Below are 16,561 nucleotides of genomic sequence, written 5' to 3'. Positions count from 1 at the left end.
TTAGGGTTTAGCCTCTACGATCTCGTGGTAGATCTACTCATGTACTACTTATATCTTCAATATTAATCAAGCAGGAAGTAAGGTTTTACCTCCATCGAGAGGGCCCGAACCTGGGTAAACATTGTGTCCCTTACTTCCTGTTACCATCAGCCTAAGACACACAGATCGGGACCCCCTACCCGAGATCGGCCGGTTTTGACACCGACAGCCGCTCTCGACGCCGTTCTTGCGACCCGACAGGGGAAAACCCGAGTGCGGGCGGCTCATGCGGTGCTGCAGCGGACGGCAGCCTCGACGGGTGAGCGATGGAGACTGCAGCTGGTGCACGAACTCGCACCCCAGTGCGTCCGTGCTCGAATAGTTTGCATCTTCACGGCCACCAAGTGCGCAGGTGAGTCCCCAACCATCTCTCTCTCTCCATGGCCCTTTTCCCCACCTTCCCTCCTCACTTGATGGCATCTTGCTCTTGTTTCTAGGGTGATTCGTAATCTGTACACATAAGACTGCTAATTTCATCTACCCATAGTACGTAATTAGTAATGAGATGCATAAAGCTTACTGGTACATGACATGTTGATTAAATTCTGACAGGCCAGTAGTTAAATTTTATATGGATGAGTCCTTGTCGGATGGATGGTGACTAACGAGATGCACTTCTTTGACACAAGTAATTTTAATAATGGGATTGTGTACAAGGTAAGATTACCACGCATAGCTGCAATGCAGCTACCAAGTGCTCCAGGATTTCATGTTGCAAGATTTGCCCCAGAGGCAAATGTATGACTTACTTGTTGTTGACATTTGCAGTGTTTAGATCTTTTCTTGTGACAAGGATGCACAAATCAAGTTTTTTGTAGGTAGGAGCTTTTTTCGCTGTCTAACTGTTCAGTACCACTGGAACAAGGGGTCTACTGGACTTCTTATTGTCTCCGAACCTGATGTGGATAAAACCAACCAGAGTATTATGTCGAAACCAAGTTGCACTACTTGACAACTGATAGGGCCTTTGAAGGAATTGTTCCTCTAAGTAAGTTCTTAGTTTTTGATATTCTTTACGAGACTGTTTGTTAATGTCTGGTCATTAACTCTATCAGTAATTTGCAAAAAAGGAGGGGCCAGTGCATGATGTTCAGTGGTCTTCTTCAGGTTATAAATTTGTTGTGGTCTATGGATATATCCTTACATAGTCCTTACATGAACCATAACATTTCTGATTTAATGTGTTTGTTCTCTACAACTGTTCCTTGACTGAATCTCGGTTAGGCTGGCCAGAGCAACAATATTCAGCCAAAAATGCAATCCACTTCACGACCTTGGTGAAGGCCATTATAATACGATAAGATGGAATCCCGAAGGGTGATGTATCCTTGCAATAATTTGATCAGCCAGTTGTGCTATGTTCTGTGGTCTGAGTGGGTGTAGATATATATGCACACCCTTTTATTATAGTTCGATTATTAGCATAGCAATATGCATCTAACAAATTGTTAATGTTCTATTATTGCTTGCTTTCGTGTAAGACAAAAAATCATGTTTAGCTTGATGATATCCTTGACCCAAGTTTCTCCACGAATTATTATTATAGTTGGAACTGGTAATTTGCCTAGTGATATTGTCACTAAAATTTGTATTTGACAATAGCCTTAACAGTTAGAATGAGTAAACATTTTGATTGGGGAAGTCTTGTCTGGTTTAAGAGAGCTTATGAGAGACTACAAAAGCAAAAAAGGGCATGCTTTGATATTTCTTTATGTGATTGCCACATAGCTCATAGTTTACTATTCAGAAAAGGAATTAGTAGGGAAAACAAAGGCTAAATGGCATGTCCGATGGTCGCCATTTTATGATAGACACTATAGCTCCAAGGCTTCAAATAGATAATGAGTACATTTCCTGCCGCTTTAGCATGATAATGGGAATGGTGTGGATCCTTACATGATTATCTTCATATTTCCTGATGCAGTTTAAGAAGATCTTTGAAAAACTGTATCAGGTGTCGACGGCATGACAGGTTTCTCTGTAATCTGTATCCCTCGTTGGTACTAAACAATTAGTAACATGTCGAAGAAATAAATATGCAAGCCCTCATATTGCCCTCATGACTGTTGCTTCTTAATTGTATAGGTTGAACAGAAGCCGGAATATCCTGAAAGACTTGGTGACATTGCTGACCTCACAATATCTTTCTATAGCATAAAAATGAAGAAGCAAAGAAGCAATGTTCCAGTATATTTGCAGAGGTGAAATATTAATGCAAGTTCGAGCGCACAGGCCTCGATGGCAAGAGACCACTACCATCAGGTTTGCTTCCTTCTTTGCTTGTCGGGTTGCTAGGTTAGTGGTTCATCTTTCTTTTTCATAGCAACCTACATCTTTCTATACCAAAAATTTGTTTCTGAATCAACATCCTAGTTGTCTACACCGGTTTCCAAATCAACATTTTAGTTGTTTCTGAATCAGCATCTTAGTTGTCTACATCTATCTACACTGAGAGCTTATTTCTGTATCAATCAACAACTTAGTTGTCTACATCTATCTACACGGGGAGCTTGTTTCTCTATCAACATCTTACTGATACATCGGTTAAAGATGGAAATTATGTTTGCTTTGATTTCTGAATCAAAATCTTAGTTGTTTACACCATGAGCTTGTTTCCTTTCATTGCAGGGACGGTGTTAGCGAAGGCCGATTTTGCCAGGTCTTGCTTTAACAAATGGATGTAGAGTAGATGAATGGAACCCGCAAATCTCACTTTCACTTAGAAGAGGTATATCTTTCATGCATAGAAATTCTAATAAATTTACTGCAATAACTGTGCCCTGTCCCCTTGCTTCATAAGGTATCATGTTTTTTCATGATCTTTAGTACTTGTGACTAACTGAGATTGGTTTTATTTTTATACTATTTCTTTTGAGTAATACCAACATGACTTGGTTTACGATGTTACTGGTGGTCTGAAGCTTTTATAGAAGCATTTGTGTGTTCTCAAGCTTAGGAGTAAGGAGTTCAAGGAGCAGTGATAGAATTTTGTGATCTGCCATGGTGTTGCACTCTTACGGATCTGCTACTAAAAAATGATCCTTAACTTCATTATCTATCTTGATTGATGCATGTCTTTTTGTGAGGGTGGGTTTGAAGATTGCATCGACTTCTATTTGCTTTTGTCTTTGGAGTTCCAAATCGGATTTCAGTAAATGCACTGAGTTTGGAGCTTAGAATTTTCTGAACGTTCACATAATGTCTATCCATTTTTTCAGTTGAGCGGGGCTGCGGATGGTCAGTGCATAAATTATAATTGGCAAGTTTGTTTATTTGGCAAGTTTGATATACTGTTATGCCTTGAGACCACTCACTGTCCATAAGCTTTGAGAAGGTCTGTGCATAAATTATATTCTCACTCTCCATGAAACACACTCTGACTAACATAGTATTTTCATTAGCAGATCCTTGCATCACAACATGCTAGACATTCAGACAAAGCTATTTATCTATGGTCTACTCTATAATCTACTATTGTCACCTTATGCGGCGGAATAATCATATGAATCAGTTATCCTCGACTACTGCTATGACTTGCTTTTGGTATATCATGCTACCTTTGAACTAGGCGAAGCAAACCTTTCATCGTGTGTACTCCCACTAGCTGCTACATTTTCTATGAGATACACTCAGGAGAAAATAGAATACAAAGTAGTATCTCCTTCAAAATTTGCCAACTGAGGTGTCTCATTGCTTATGGATATACAAGCCTGCTTACATCACCCAAGATCTCCTTCTCCTGGTCCAGGCAATCACACATGATGAAACCACTCATTTTAGGTTGGTCCGTGGCATCTGTCTCTATTTCCTTTAGATGGTTCTCCTGTGTGATGGTTAAAAAATATAAGGTTTGCCGTGTGATATTGCTTTCTTTGGTGTAGTGGTATACCATACTGTGAGAAATCAGGAACAAAAATAGGAGGCTTAATTTTCACAAATCGGTACTACATATTTTTCAGAAGTACGTCCACCTTCTGCACAATGCCCTTGCATTTGTTTTCTTATCAAAAAAGTTTCTTTCTATAGAATTTGTTTGGTTCTTGTCTCACTCACACCTCAAAATGCAAGTTTGGGAGCGCGGTGCTGGTATAACTGATATCCCTTTGATCTTCGTTAATTTTTGCAAGATATGCATTGTGTACCTCCCTGCATTATCTTTATATGTTATAAAAATGTTACACATGTTTTGGTCCTCCAAAACATTATTAACCCATAATGTAAATAACTCTGATGTATGATGATTTTCAGTAAGATATCCTTTTATCTCCAGGAATTTCTTTCATGTAGTGGATATACAAAATAAACTGTAGGAGCAACTGTTGCTTGTGTAGTTGTTGCAGCTGTTCTTAAGGGCCGAGCTGAACGTATCTAAAAAGGTTTGTGCTCTGTCATTTTTTTCTTTCGACGACAAAATAACTTCTCATTTCGACACACTTAGTATGTCATCATGGCCTTTCTTAAGGGTGTTCAAACATTTTTTTCCTTTTGTAAATTAGTGGTCTTGTATTCGTGTTGTGAACCCCAATATGGCACCTCGCCGTTCCCCATGATCCACATGTTAACTTTTGATTTATTTAATGATAATATGATATCAACTGCCTTTTCTTCAGGACAATCTGACGCCTAATAAGGATCAGGAGAACAACAAAGATGCTAAGAGGAAACCTTTTTGGGGTTAAGGATATAAACAAAAACATGGCTTATTAGGCCGAAGAGATCTCAAGTGGTGTCTTTTGGTTCTTGAAGGCCTGCAATTTCCTGGTGGAGTGGCATCAAAATAATTCAGAGGCCTTAAAGTTATTTAACTTCAGGTAGTTAGGATCAATTCTTTGTTTCGGTTTGAAATACCCCCCCCCCCCAGTTCCTCCTATTTTATTGATTCATCTGATGGCAAATAAACAGAAGGCATATGGATTGTTACAAGTGAAGCCATCCATACAAGTCGATATATTAATAATCCCATATGTGGAACCAAATGTACTGTAAATGATGTTATTATTGATATAGAGAAATATTATTGTTCTTCATTGTAGTGGACGATATCCATCCCAATTATTGCTATGATGGAAGTATTATTAGGAGTTTTGTCTCTGACCGAATGAACCTGTCGAGGAAGAAGGGATGAATAAGTGCCGAGGGATGAATAAATCACTCGATTCATGGGCCGGACTGGTTGTGATATGATTGCTTTCAAATATACATGCGTCTAAGTGGCACATAAATACTCTCTTTTTTCAAACATACAAAAACGAAGTTGATAGAAACACTACTCTTTCTAAAATAGCATAAGGCCTCCTTAACTGGTTTTATACATGGTGTTAAGTATACATATGTTCTTAGGCAAAACGATATGTACTTCTTTTATATATAGAAGGGTCTACATTCTGCGTACTTGCTCAAACAGAAGATTATTGAAAAATACATATATTTTCAACTCGATGTGGTTTTGGATGAGACTCCATGCTATCAAAGTAAAATGTGCATGTACATCATATTGCAGACAACAAATCTGTATTATTTTTATTAGAAGGGATTAAATTTGTTATGTATGTGCATGCTCATAACTAAAACAACTAATACATATTTTTTTACAATGTGCACATGGATTAAAAAAGATACATATATTTTTAGCGGCATGATTTTAGAATGTGCATATATATATCTCATTATAGACAATTAAATATTGTTGTTTCATACTAAATGGGATTAGATTTGGTACAAAGATTTTGTTCAAATAGAATTCTATGCTACCAAATTTAAATGTGTATATACATCTATTGTGGACAACAAGCCACCGTTTTCCCATCTAAAAGAGATTAAAATTATTGTCATGTGTGCTTGCCCGTAACAAAATCAACTAAACTATGAATTTCTTTTCATCGCTAACATGAAATCAGCAGGTCACTGTGCCATTTGCGCAACGAGTCCACTAGTTCCCAAAAATTCGACCCGTGAGTATATATATCCAGACCCTGTCGGTGAGACCGAGTGGAACAACTTGGTGAGACTGAAGTGTTCAAATCGGTTGCACCGAGATTGAAACCTAAATCAACTTAATGAACTCGGTATGACCGAAAGGAATGAATCGGTCAGACCGAGATGCATCAAAAGGTTTTGGAAGTTTAATTCTATGACAAATCGGTGGCTCCAAGTGCTCCTCACCCAGAGGGTTCGAATTTGACTTGATCAAACTTTGTGATGTAGCATGAATAGAGTTTGAGAAGAGAAAAACATAGATAGCTAGAGGGAGTACTTAGGCATTCTTATCCATCCATTTGGCAAAAGAAAAGACCAAACAATCAAAACAACAAATGGATGTCCTCGAATGGAGAAAATTATGCAACCAACATGCTCACACAATAACATAGCAACTGAAATATGTGGCAAACATGCACAAACACTCTAGCATCTATCAAGCAATTGGCGATGACTAGGTCATATATATGACTATATTGACTTAGGAGTCAAATAAGAACATTTGATCATAGGTCATACTCATCATTTAAGCTCAAGTGGGGTTACCACTTTTATATAAAGCATTGTTGTGTTCACACCATTAGAGTTACTTTAGCTCAATTCTTAGAGTAAATCTCCCCCTAGATGTGATATCCCCTTTTAGAGGGATGAACTAACGTTGGGTTTTGTCGATGATGACTTCATGTAGATGTTGAAGATGTGGATGCTCAATGTTATTGTAGATCATTTGGAGCTATCCATTGGAGTGAGTTTCACTTTCAATACCTACATGGGTTAGTCCCACAAGGAACAAACAAGGATATCCATAGACATAGAGTGAAGTTCACACACATGATGATGTCCATGGATGCATTAGGTTACCTTGTCCCTTGTCTTACTATCAAGAGGGTTTGTGACTCTTTGAATTAGTGCAAGATGTGGAAGTTGATTGCACTTATTCTTGCCAATATGAATATGAGTGATGTATGTTGGCGGAGTCACCCTCAAGAACTCTCTAGTTCTTCTTCTTTGGGATCCACACCATCTTGATGGGAATCCTTGGGGTTGTAAATGTACTTGGTGAAGTTGAACTTGAGGTAGACTTGGGAACCCACTTGACCAAGGCCTTTGGAGCATCTTCAAATGCATCAATCTCCTCTTGAAGCTTGTCCTTTCCTTTTAGCTTGTGGTCTTGTGGTGGAAGATCATCTTGAGCTTGTGTCCCCTTGAAGGAAGTAGGATCATACTTCTCTTGTTGAGGAACAAACTTCGTCTTGGGGTATTGATCTTCTTCCCACTCAACTCCATTGGCATTGAACTTTCGTTCAAAACCAACACCTTGATTCTTCCGGTGCCTTCCTTGCTTGCGTACAATTTCCTCAAATTGCTTACTTTCGGCAAGGCTCTCGTAAACACCTTTCTCTATAATTCCCTTCAATAAGCTATTTTCTTGCTCAAGTGTGACTTGGCTAAGAGAATCATTAGTGGAATTAAGAGAACTACTAGAAGCAACAATATTGGATTTAGCATGATTATTGTTAATACTAGAAGAAGAATCTTTCTTACTCTTGTGGCTAGACTTCACTTGTGGCATGTAAGTAGACAAGAGTAAACGCTTGGCAATGTAAGAAGAACTTTTCTTCCGAAGATCATCATTGATGGCTTTTAAGAACCCATGTTCTTGCTCTAGGTTGAGCTTCTCGAAGCATAGCTTCTCATGAGTTTTTAAACGTTCTCGATGATCTTCTAAGTAGTTTCATGAGCTAACTTAAGAGTGTTCAGTTGTTTAGTTAGACACTCAATCTCCTTCTTATCATTGTCATTCGTTTCATCTTGATTAACATGATTAATAGCAATTTCATCATAGTTTTCATCGCTAGCATTGTCAACAAGTAAATCATCATCACCTAGCAAATCATCTTCATCACTATTGAAATCAAAATACTCAGGGTGTGATACCTTGGGGCCTTTAGCCATGAAGCATCTTCTAATTCCTTCATTTGGTGACTCAAATATGTCATAGGAGTTGGTTGACACAAGTGCAAGACCGACAACACCTTCATCTTGAGTATATTCGGAGTTGGGGTGATAACTTCTCCTGGAGTGGTGGTCGGAGTCAGAACCGGATACCCATTCACCAACATGAGCTTGATGTCTTCGTTTTGTGTAGCTCTTTGATGACTTGTCCTTTCTTTCCGAATCCTTGCTTCTACGAGAGGTTTTTCGTTCATAACGATCATCTCTACTCCTTCTCTCTCTTGGAGGTGCTTCTTCTCTTCTAGTTCTTCTTTTAGGTCAGTCTTCTCTTCTTTTGTAGGGAGCAGTACAACATTGGAGTAGTGTTCGGATCTTCCATAATTGTAGCAAATCCGCTCACAACTAGAAGATCTTTTTTCATGGTAGGATCTTGACTTGGAACTTCTTTCTTTGATTCTACTCTTGTAGAATTTGTTGAAGTTCTTCACCATTAAGCTCAATTCCTCATTGAAGACTTGTTTTTCACTTGCTGTTGGAGGAGCATCACATGAGGCTTTATATGCACCACTAAAGTTGTTATGCAGCTCTTCTTTATCCTTGAGTGACATCTTAGGAGCAACAATTCTTCCAATGACTTCCATTGGCTTGAGATTTTTGTAATTGGGCATCATTTGGATCAATGTGCACACAGTACCATATTTTCCATCCAAGGCTCTTAGGATCTTCTTGATGATGAATGTGTTAGTCACCTATTCACTTCCTAAGCCGACAATATCAGTTGTGATGAGAGCAAGCCTAGAATACATTTCAGCAACACCTTCACCATCCTTCATTTTGAACTTGTCAAGTTGACTTTGAAGAACATCCAACTTGGATTCCTTGACAGGCTCGGTACCTTCATGCATATCAATCAAATTATCCCAAATTTCCTTTGCATTCTCAAGACGGCTGATTTTTTTTAATTCTTCGGGGCACAATCCGTTGAAGAGGATATCGCAAGCTTGAGCGTTGTATTGCAGCATCTTCAACTCTTCCTTAGTTGCTTCAATATTTGGTTCTCTCCCATCGAATAATTCACCTTGCAAACCAATACACACAATAGCCCAAACGGCGGGGTTATGTCCAAGAATATGCATTTTCATCTTATGCTTCCAACTAGCAAAGTTAGTACCATCAAAGTTAGGACCTCTATGGTGGTAATTTCCCTCGCTAGACGCCATACTCTCCTAGGTTGTGAAACCAAGGCTATCATCACCAAATCTATGGAAATCAAGGCAAATGGAGACGAAAGCTTTGATACCACTTGTAGGATTGAAAGTATGTCTAGAGGGGGGCGATTAGACTACTTGATCAAATAAAAATCTAGCCTTTTCCCAATTTTATATCTTGGCAGATTTTAGCAACTTAACACAAGTTAAGCAATCAACCTACACATGCAATTCTAAGAGTATAATAGTGGAATGTAAATCATTGCATATGAAGGTAAAGGGGAGGAGTTTGAGGGAGAAAACGCAATGTAGACACGGAGATTTTTGGCGTGGTTCCGATAGTTGGTGCTATCATACATCCATGTTGATGGAGACTTCAACCCACGAAGGGTAACGGCTGTGCGAGTCCATGGAGGGCTCCACCCACGAAGGGTCCATGAAGAAGCAACCTTGTCTATCCCACCATGGCCATCACCCATGAAGGACTTGCCTCACTAGGGTAGATCTTCATGAAGTAGGTGACCTCCTTGCCCTTACAAACTCCTTGGTTCAACTCCACAATCTTGACGGAGGATCCCAAGTGACACCTAACCAATCTAGGAGACACCACTCTCCAAAATGTAATAGATGGTGTGTTGATGATGAACTCCTTGCTCTTGTGCTTCAAATGATAGTCTCCCCAACACACAACTCTCTCTCACAGATTTGGCTACGGTGGAAAGATGATTTGAGTGGAAAGCAACTTGGGGAAGGCTAGAGATCAAGGTTCTTGTGGTTGGAATGGAATGTCTTGGTCTCAACACATGAGTAGGTGGTTCTCTCTCAGAAAATGAGTAGTGGAAGTGTAGACTACAAAAAAAATACACTTCCATGATGATACGTGTTTGTCACAGTAGGTCGCGTTTTTTGTCATGCATGTACATTCATGGCGATTTTATGACAGAATCAAGATAGTCATACCTGTGCTGTCATAGAAGTGTTCCATGACATTACCAAAATTATCATCACGGAAGTGTCCACTTCCATGACAATAAATCACGCGTCACAGAAGTGCTTTCGTCAAGGGTGACCAACACGTGGCATCCACCATAACGGAACGCTGTTAAGCTATCGGGTCTGGTTTTGGATACATAACCCGTTAATAGCCCTGACCAATGGGGATTTTCCATGTGTAAAATCATCATTGGTTGGAGGAAACACGGATCGGCTCACCATTGGGACAGATGTCATCCACTCATTGAACCGAAGGCGCCTATGATATGTCGACACGTGGCACGGCCCAACAGAGGCCCATTCTTGTGAAAAGGCCGACCCGTTTGACTTGGTTAAAAGGTGGCGGGCCGGCCCACGGAAAGCCTGTTAACGGCATGTTTGCATATAGCCCATTTATAGCCCGCTAACCCAGGGCCCGTTACGACCTATCCGAATTAGGCCCAGTAGCGTCATCTGGGCCGCCCAATATGATTCCAGTCCATTTTAAGTTCCGGTCCATGTATGGCCCATGATGTCTTTCGTCCCATGTGAGGCCCTTTGTAACTCTTGGCCCATTAACGGCCCATGGTGAAACTGGCCCGTAATGAATAGCGTATCACTTTATACCCATTAACGGGCCATTAATCCATTGGGCCATTTGCAGCCCATGTTATCTTTCGGACTTCTCAGGGCTCATTTATTCTTGGGCTCATTTCCAGCATTCGGTTACTTACGGCCTGTTACTGTCATTTTCTGCTTGTGGGCAAAATTCAGCCCGTGGTTACAGTCGGCCCGTTTGTGGCCCGTTAATATGTTGGGCCGTTTTCATAGCGTCATCAAATACGGCCTATTAACGACGGCACGTTATGGTCGGCCCATGAAAGGACAATTCCAACTCTAGCCCGTTTACGGCCATAATGCGGTCTGTTATTGGTGAATGTTTTGCCAATCGATCATACGGCGTGTAGAAGGCCCATTGATGATACGGCCCGTAGAAGGCCCATTGTGTCTACGGCCCGAAGAAGGCCAATTGTCTCTACGGCCTGTAGAAGGCCCATTGTTTCTACTCCCCATAGGAGGCTGATTCTTTCTACGGCCCATAGAAGGCCCATTGTTTCTACGGCCTGTAGGTGGCCCGGTGTCACTACAGTAAATATGTAGCCCATGGTTATTGTGGCCTAGTTTTAGAAAATAGGTTATTGCGGCCACTAGCAAACCACGGAAAAAGAACTGCACTCACTACAAGCAAACAAATAAAAAAGACAACAAGGAAATAAATAAGCAAGCAACTTACGCTAGGCTATCACGGCTATTACGCATATTACATCCACTGGGCATCAAAGTTCGCCACCAGTGCAAATATAGGGAACAAAGCAGCATATATATACACTGGTTGTCAAAGTTGGCGACCGGCGCAAATAAACACCGCAGCAAAACAAGTCCAGAACTGAAACCACTTCAGAAGATCTCAAGAAACAATATCCTAGGTACCCATAATGCTGGCAAGATGCTTAGAAAGCTTAATAACTTTCTCTTGTTTGGCACTTAAATCCTCCAGCGCTTGCTGTTGCACCAGAAAGTATGCATCTGAATTCTGTAGGGACTTCCTCAGTCCTTCAGCTTCCTGTCGCAGCACATCTGATCGATGTCTTTCAACTTGAAGTTGAGACTCAAGAAGACGAACTGATTTAGGTAGCGAGGTCGAAGAGCCTGTGCCAACAGTAGTGTCCAGTAACTCAAACACTACATCAAGATAGGACTTTTGGGTGCTCTCACTGTCGTCAAGATAGTTTTTATCAGCTTTCTTGGAGACCAACAGGGATGTCTCATATCTTGAACCTTATCTGCATTACTTCCTTTACCATTGCATAACAGGGTACTGTTCTCCAATATTTTGTCTGCATTCTAAAATAGAAACAAGCAGACACATCACAAGTTTACCATGTTGTATATGAAACTCATTTTGGTAAATGAGTTTAGTAGTAAAGTGGACAGGATAACAGCATGAAACAAACATATATCTATGTACCATGGTCACTTTATGGTCTATATCATTCTAGTTTTTGTTGCCAATCAAGATAGAGACACAATTCAAATAATATTTATTCAAGACAAAGCAGAATAGACAGAATATAAGTGTGGGAAACTATAGAGCAATAACAACACTTGTAATGTGTATGACATGAGAACATAACTGTTTATTCAATTGAAACTGAAATCAACATAGAGCAAGTTACAACAGCAAACCAGTTAAAGAAACGGGTTTAAAACATACCTGTTGCGCCATTGGAGTTTCAATTCCATCCTTCAAACTTTAAGATAGTTGGTATGAGTAAATACAGTAATGCAAGAGCAAAGGAGTATGAACCATAGCTACAAAACCTGGCCTGAGAACAAATCTTATTCTCCTTTAAGCGTTGAGTTGGGATTCGGAGAGGTGGTCCTCATGATTTGGGCACTGCAGTTCCCTTACTAATTGCTCGTGTTTGGGTGCTTTGTGGTGAAGACCGTGTCGTGTCAACTGGAACTAGGTTACTATCTACCGGGGTTGGGGTTAGAAGGGGTGTAACTGGTTCTCTGTCCAACTGGGTAGCAATCTATGAGAGTCTGGGTTATGTGTGGTGGAGCTGGTTCTTGGGCAAGTACAATCGTGGTTCTATCTGCATCAACTGGTAGCACTATCTTTTCTGAAGACCATGTTGTTACTCCCTTAGATACTGCCATCACCCTCTCCAATTCAAATGGCTGATAAACAAGAAAAGTAATTAGAAGTACAGACATTGTATGATAGACAGGTGCAATGGATAGTGGGGAATAAAAGAGGGCATGAAATAATTCACATTTATGTTGTCTAACCAAACAGGATAGCATGACACAATTTCACATATATGATGGCTAACTAAACAGGGCAGCATGACACAATTTCACATTATGATGGCTAACTAAAAAAGATGGAAAGGCATAGTTCAAAATATGTTAACTATGTAAATAGGATCACATGATATAACTATATAATGTGTTTATTAAATAGGTTGGCATGCCATAATTCACATACATTCACGGATAGAATGCCATAATTCAAAATATGATGACTGTAAATACTAAACAGGATGAGATGATATAACTATATGATGTCTTTATTAAATGGGTTGTCATGCCATAATTCAGATAGATGATGTGTATGTATTATGTAAACATGATGGCATGATATAATTAAAATTATGATGTAAAAACTAAGCAATGCAAGACAACATGCATGACATGGGTAATATAACCCTGCCAAGTTTGAGCATAGACCTTAGGGGGGAAATAGGACCAGTCATCAGTCTCTGAATCCTCCTCTGAGGAGCTCTCTGTAACTAGCAAGATGTCTGCTTCAGCAGGCAGCATTGTCTGCTCTGAATACCTTTTTTCACTCCAGATACTTCCATCACCGCTTCAAATGGCTGATGCACAAGAAGAGTAGTTGAATATACAAACGTTGTCGACAAATGGAACACATAATACAAAAAATGATAGCATGATATAATTCACATACATGATGATTGGCTAAACAGCATGGCATTGCATAATTCACATATATAATGCCTTTGCAACAAGATAGCATTGCATGATTCACATATATAATGTCTTGCAACAAGATGGCAATGCATAATTCACATATATGGTAATTAGACACTAAACAGGTGGCATTCACACAAAGCATGTCTAAACTAATCAAATGACGTAGCAATGCAAGACACCATACGGATGCTATGAGCAACATAACCCTGCCAAGTTAGAGCATACACCTCGGGGGGGGGGGGGTAGGATTGGTCATCTGTCTCTGAATCCTCCTGAGGAGCTATCCGTAACCAGTGAGATATGTGCTTCGTCAGATAGCATAGTCTGCTCTGAAGACCTTGTTTTCACTCCAGAATTTTCCATCGTTGTGTTAAATGGCTGATGCACACGAAGAGTAGTTGAATGTATTAACATTGTTGACAAATGTAACACGTAACAAAAAAAGGATGGCCTGATATAATTTACATATAAGATGACTGGCTAAGCAGGATGGCATTGCAAAATTCACATATATGATGCCTGGCTAAACAAGATGGCATTGCATAATTCACATAAACAATGAATAAACTAAACAGATGGCATTCACACAAAGGATGTCTAAACTAAGCAGGTGACATATTTGATGTATAAAGTAAGCAATGCAAGGCACCATATGCATGATATAACCAACATCAGCATGCCAAGTTAGAGCGAAGACCTCACGGGGCAAATAGGAGTGGTCTTCTCCTTCTGAATCCCCCTCAGAACAAATATCTTCATCTCTATTACAATCTGAAATGGGTGGAGGGGGGCTGCCTTTGCGCCTACCATGGAGCAATGTCTGCATGAAATTTTGTTGCCACGCAAGGCTCGTCTCTTTTGTTCTACATGTTCAGTTCCATTGTTTACAATAACGGTCATGCATAGGAATAAAACATAGTGAGATTATGTATGGAGTGCATGCAGAAATCTAGAGTGATGGTAGCAACTTGTGGATAGACCTAAAACCAATAATAGCAGGCAGATAATGGCTTTAGTTAAAAAATACAGATAATGGCTTCTTTACTGTTTGTTTCCCACCCAACATGAAACTCATAGTAGACACCAGAGATAACCAGATAGTAGATAGATACTATTGATTGCGTCCCCGATATGTACCCCACAACCATTAAAAAACGCAAGTTTGACCATTAGTTTGGAGATGACTCAGAGTCTAATCGGTGAAAAGGACGTTAAAGTAGCATGTAATATTAAGCGATGCATAACGTAAGCAGACACGAAAGAGTGTGACTTCTCTTGCGGACCCGTGTAGTCCTCGAGGTCATCTGCTCGGTTGATGATGGTAATACAGTTTTCATGGCTGCCGGCGGCGGGGAAGAAGATCTGATGCGGTGAAAGATAGTCTGGAGGACGGATCCCTGCTGGGCTAGACCCTTCTATCGTTGGAGCAGCTGAGCTGGGGTGGACGACGGTGCAGCAGGAGCGGGACAAACCACACAAGGTTTTCTTTGACAACTATCTGTAAGAGAAATAATTCTGTTAGGGCTCGTTTGAATTGGAGGATTCCAACAATGCAGGGATAGGAAATAGACAGGAATAGGATAGGAATGCACGTGCAAAACAGAGAATTTAAAAACACATGATTTCTGCCAATCTGGGTGTTTGATTCACAAGAATTGGAAGATCACAGGATGCAAAGAAGCATGGTCAGATTAAGTCAAACCACAAGAAAATGTATGGTTATAATGCTATTATGCTACTATTTCTTAGTCTTGTGCTTCATGAATAGGAATTTGAAAAGGAGGACAAGTGGAAATTAAAATTCCTATGGTTTTTCTTTCAAGGAGACACTAAATGAACAAATCCTACAGTTTTCCTTTGCTCCATTCCTTTGAACCAAATTCATGAATAGTAGTACCATAGGAAACTTTCCAATTCCTATGTTTTTCATTCACTTTTCCTTTCAAGCACTGGCGATTCTAGTAGGTAGGCTTGAGCAAGGAAAAGCCTACACTAAATTTTTTTGTGCTACTTATATTACTTTGGACCCAGGCCACTGCCCTACTAGCTCAACTCCCAGGCCAATCGACAAATGCACAGCTCAAACGCGCAGAGATAACTAATGATGGCATTCAAGAGAGTCCATCACGGATAGCTAAGTTACCTGCTACCTCACTGCTTGTCATATAGTAGGATAAAATAATTGTATTTCACGTTACTACGTGTGCTCAGTGGACAATATATATAACATGTAGAGTATAAAAGAGATGCAACAAGTGTACAACCTCTTTGGCGAAGCCATGTCGATCTCAGCGTGATTGGGTTGGCCGGAGAGGATGCTCCGGCTGCCTTGGCTATCGGAGGAGGGGAAGAAGATCTTAGGAGTCTAGAGATGGTGCCCGAGGTACTGCTCCACTGTGATGGAGGGTTGCGTCATTGGAGCACCTCCCATGAGTTGTACGACGCCGAGGCTGAAGTAGGACAAGAGAGACAATGTTAACCTGAGTGGAATTCTAATAACATCTCCAATTGATGACGTAAAATACATAACCACAAAGTGCTAGATGTAAAATACATCAGCCTCTCATCTCTGAACTTAACTATCGAAACTGAATTTAACTGTCGAAACTGAACTTAACTGTCGAAACTGAATTTTGCTTTTGAAACTATATTTTACTGTCGAAACTGAACGCACTAGAGGTGAGGCTACACGTAAGTCGACTGACTTTTTCATCTCTAGTCAGTCGATTTTGCAGCCGTTGGATATGAAATCAAGGACCTGCAGTTCATCTTCAACCCCGTGAGCCGCCAACCCCCACCAGCCAAACAGCCACCCCCGCCGCCTACAGCCAGCGATGCGCCGCCCC

At 40.3% G+C, this 16,561-nt stretch overlaps 1 pseudogene; it reads left to right on the top strand.

Annotated features, from left to right (window-relative positions):
• Positions 1-305: 305 nt before the first annotated feature.
• On the top strand, positions 306-2,244 carry LOC119292764 (annotated as a pseudogene).
• Positions 2,245-16,561: the final 14,317 nt, after the last annotated feature.

Source organism: Triticum dicoccoides, chromosome 4B (assembly GCF_002162155.2).
Source record: "Triticum dicoccoides isolate Atlit2015 ecotype Zavitan chromosome 4B, WEW_v2.0, whole genome shotgun sequence".
In the NCBI taxonomy this organism is placed as follows: Eukaryota; Viridiplantae; Streptophyta; class Magnoliopsida; order Poales; family Poaceae; genus Triticum; species Triticum dicoccoides.
Note: the sequence above shows the minus strand (reverse complement) of the source record. Positions and strands in the feature narration are given on the sequence as shown.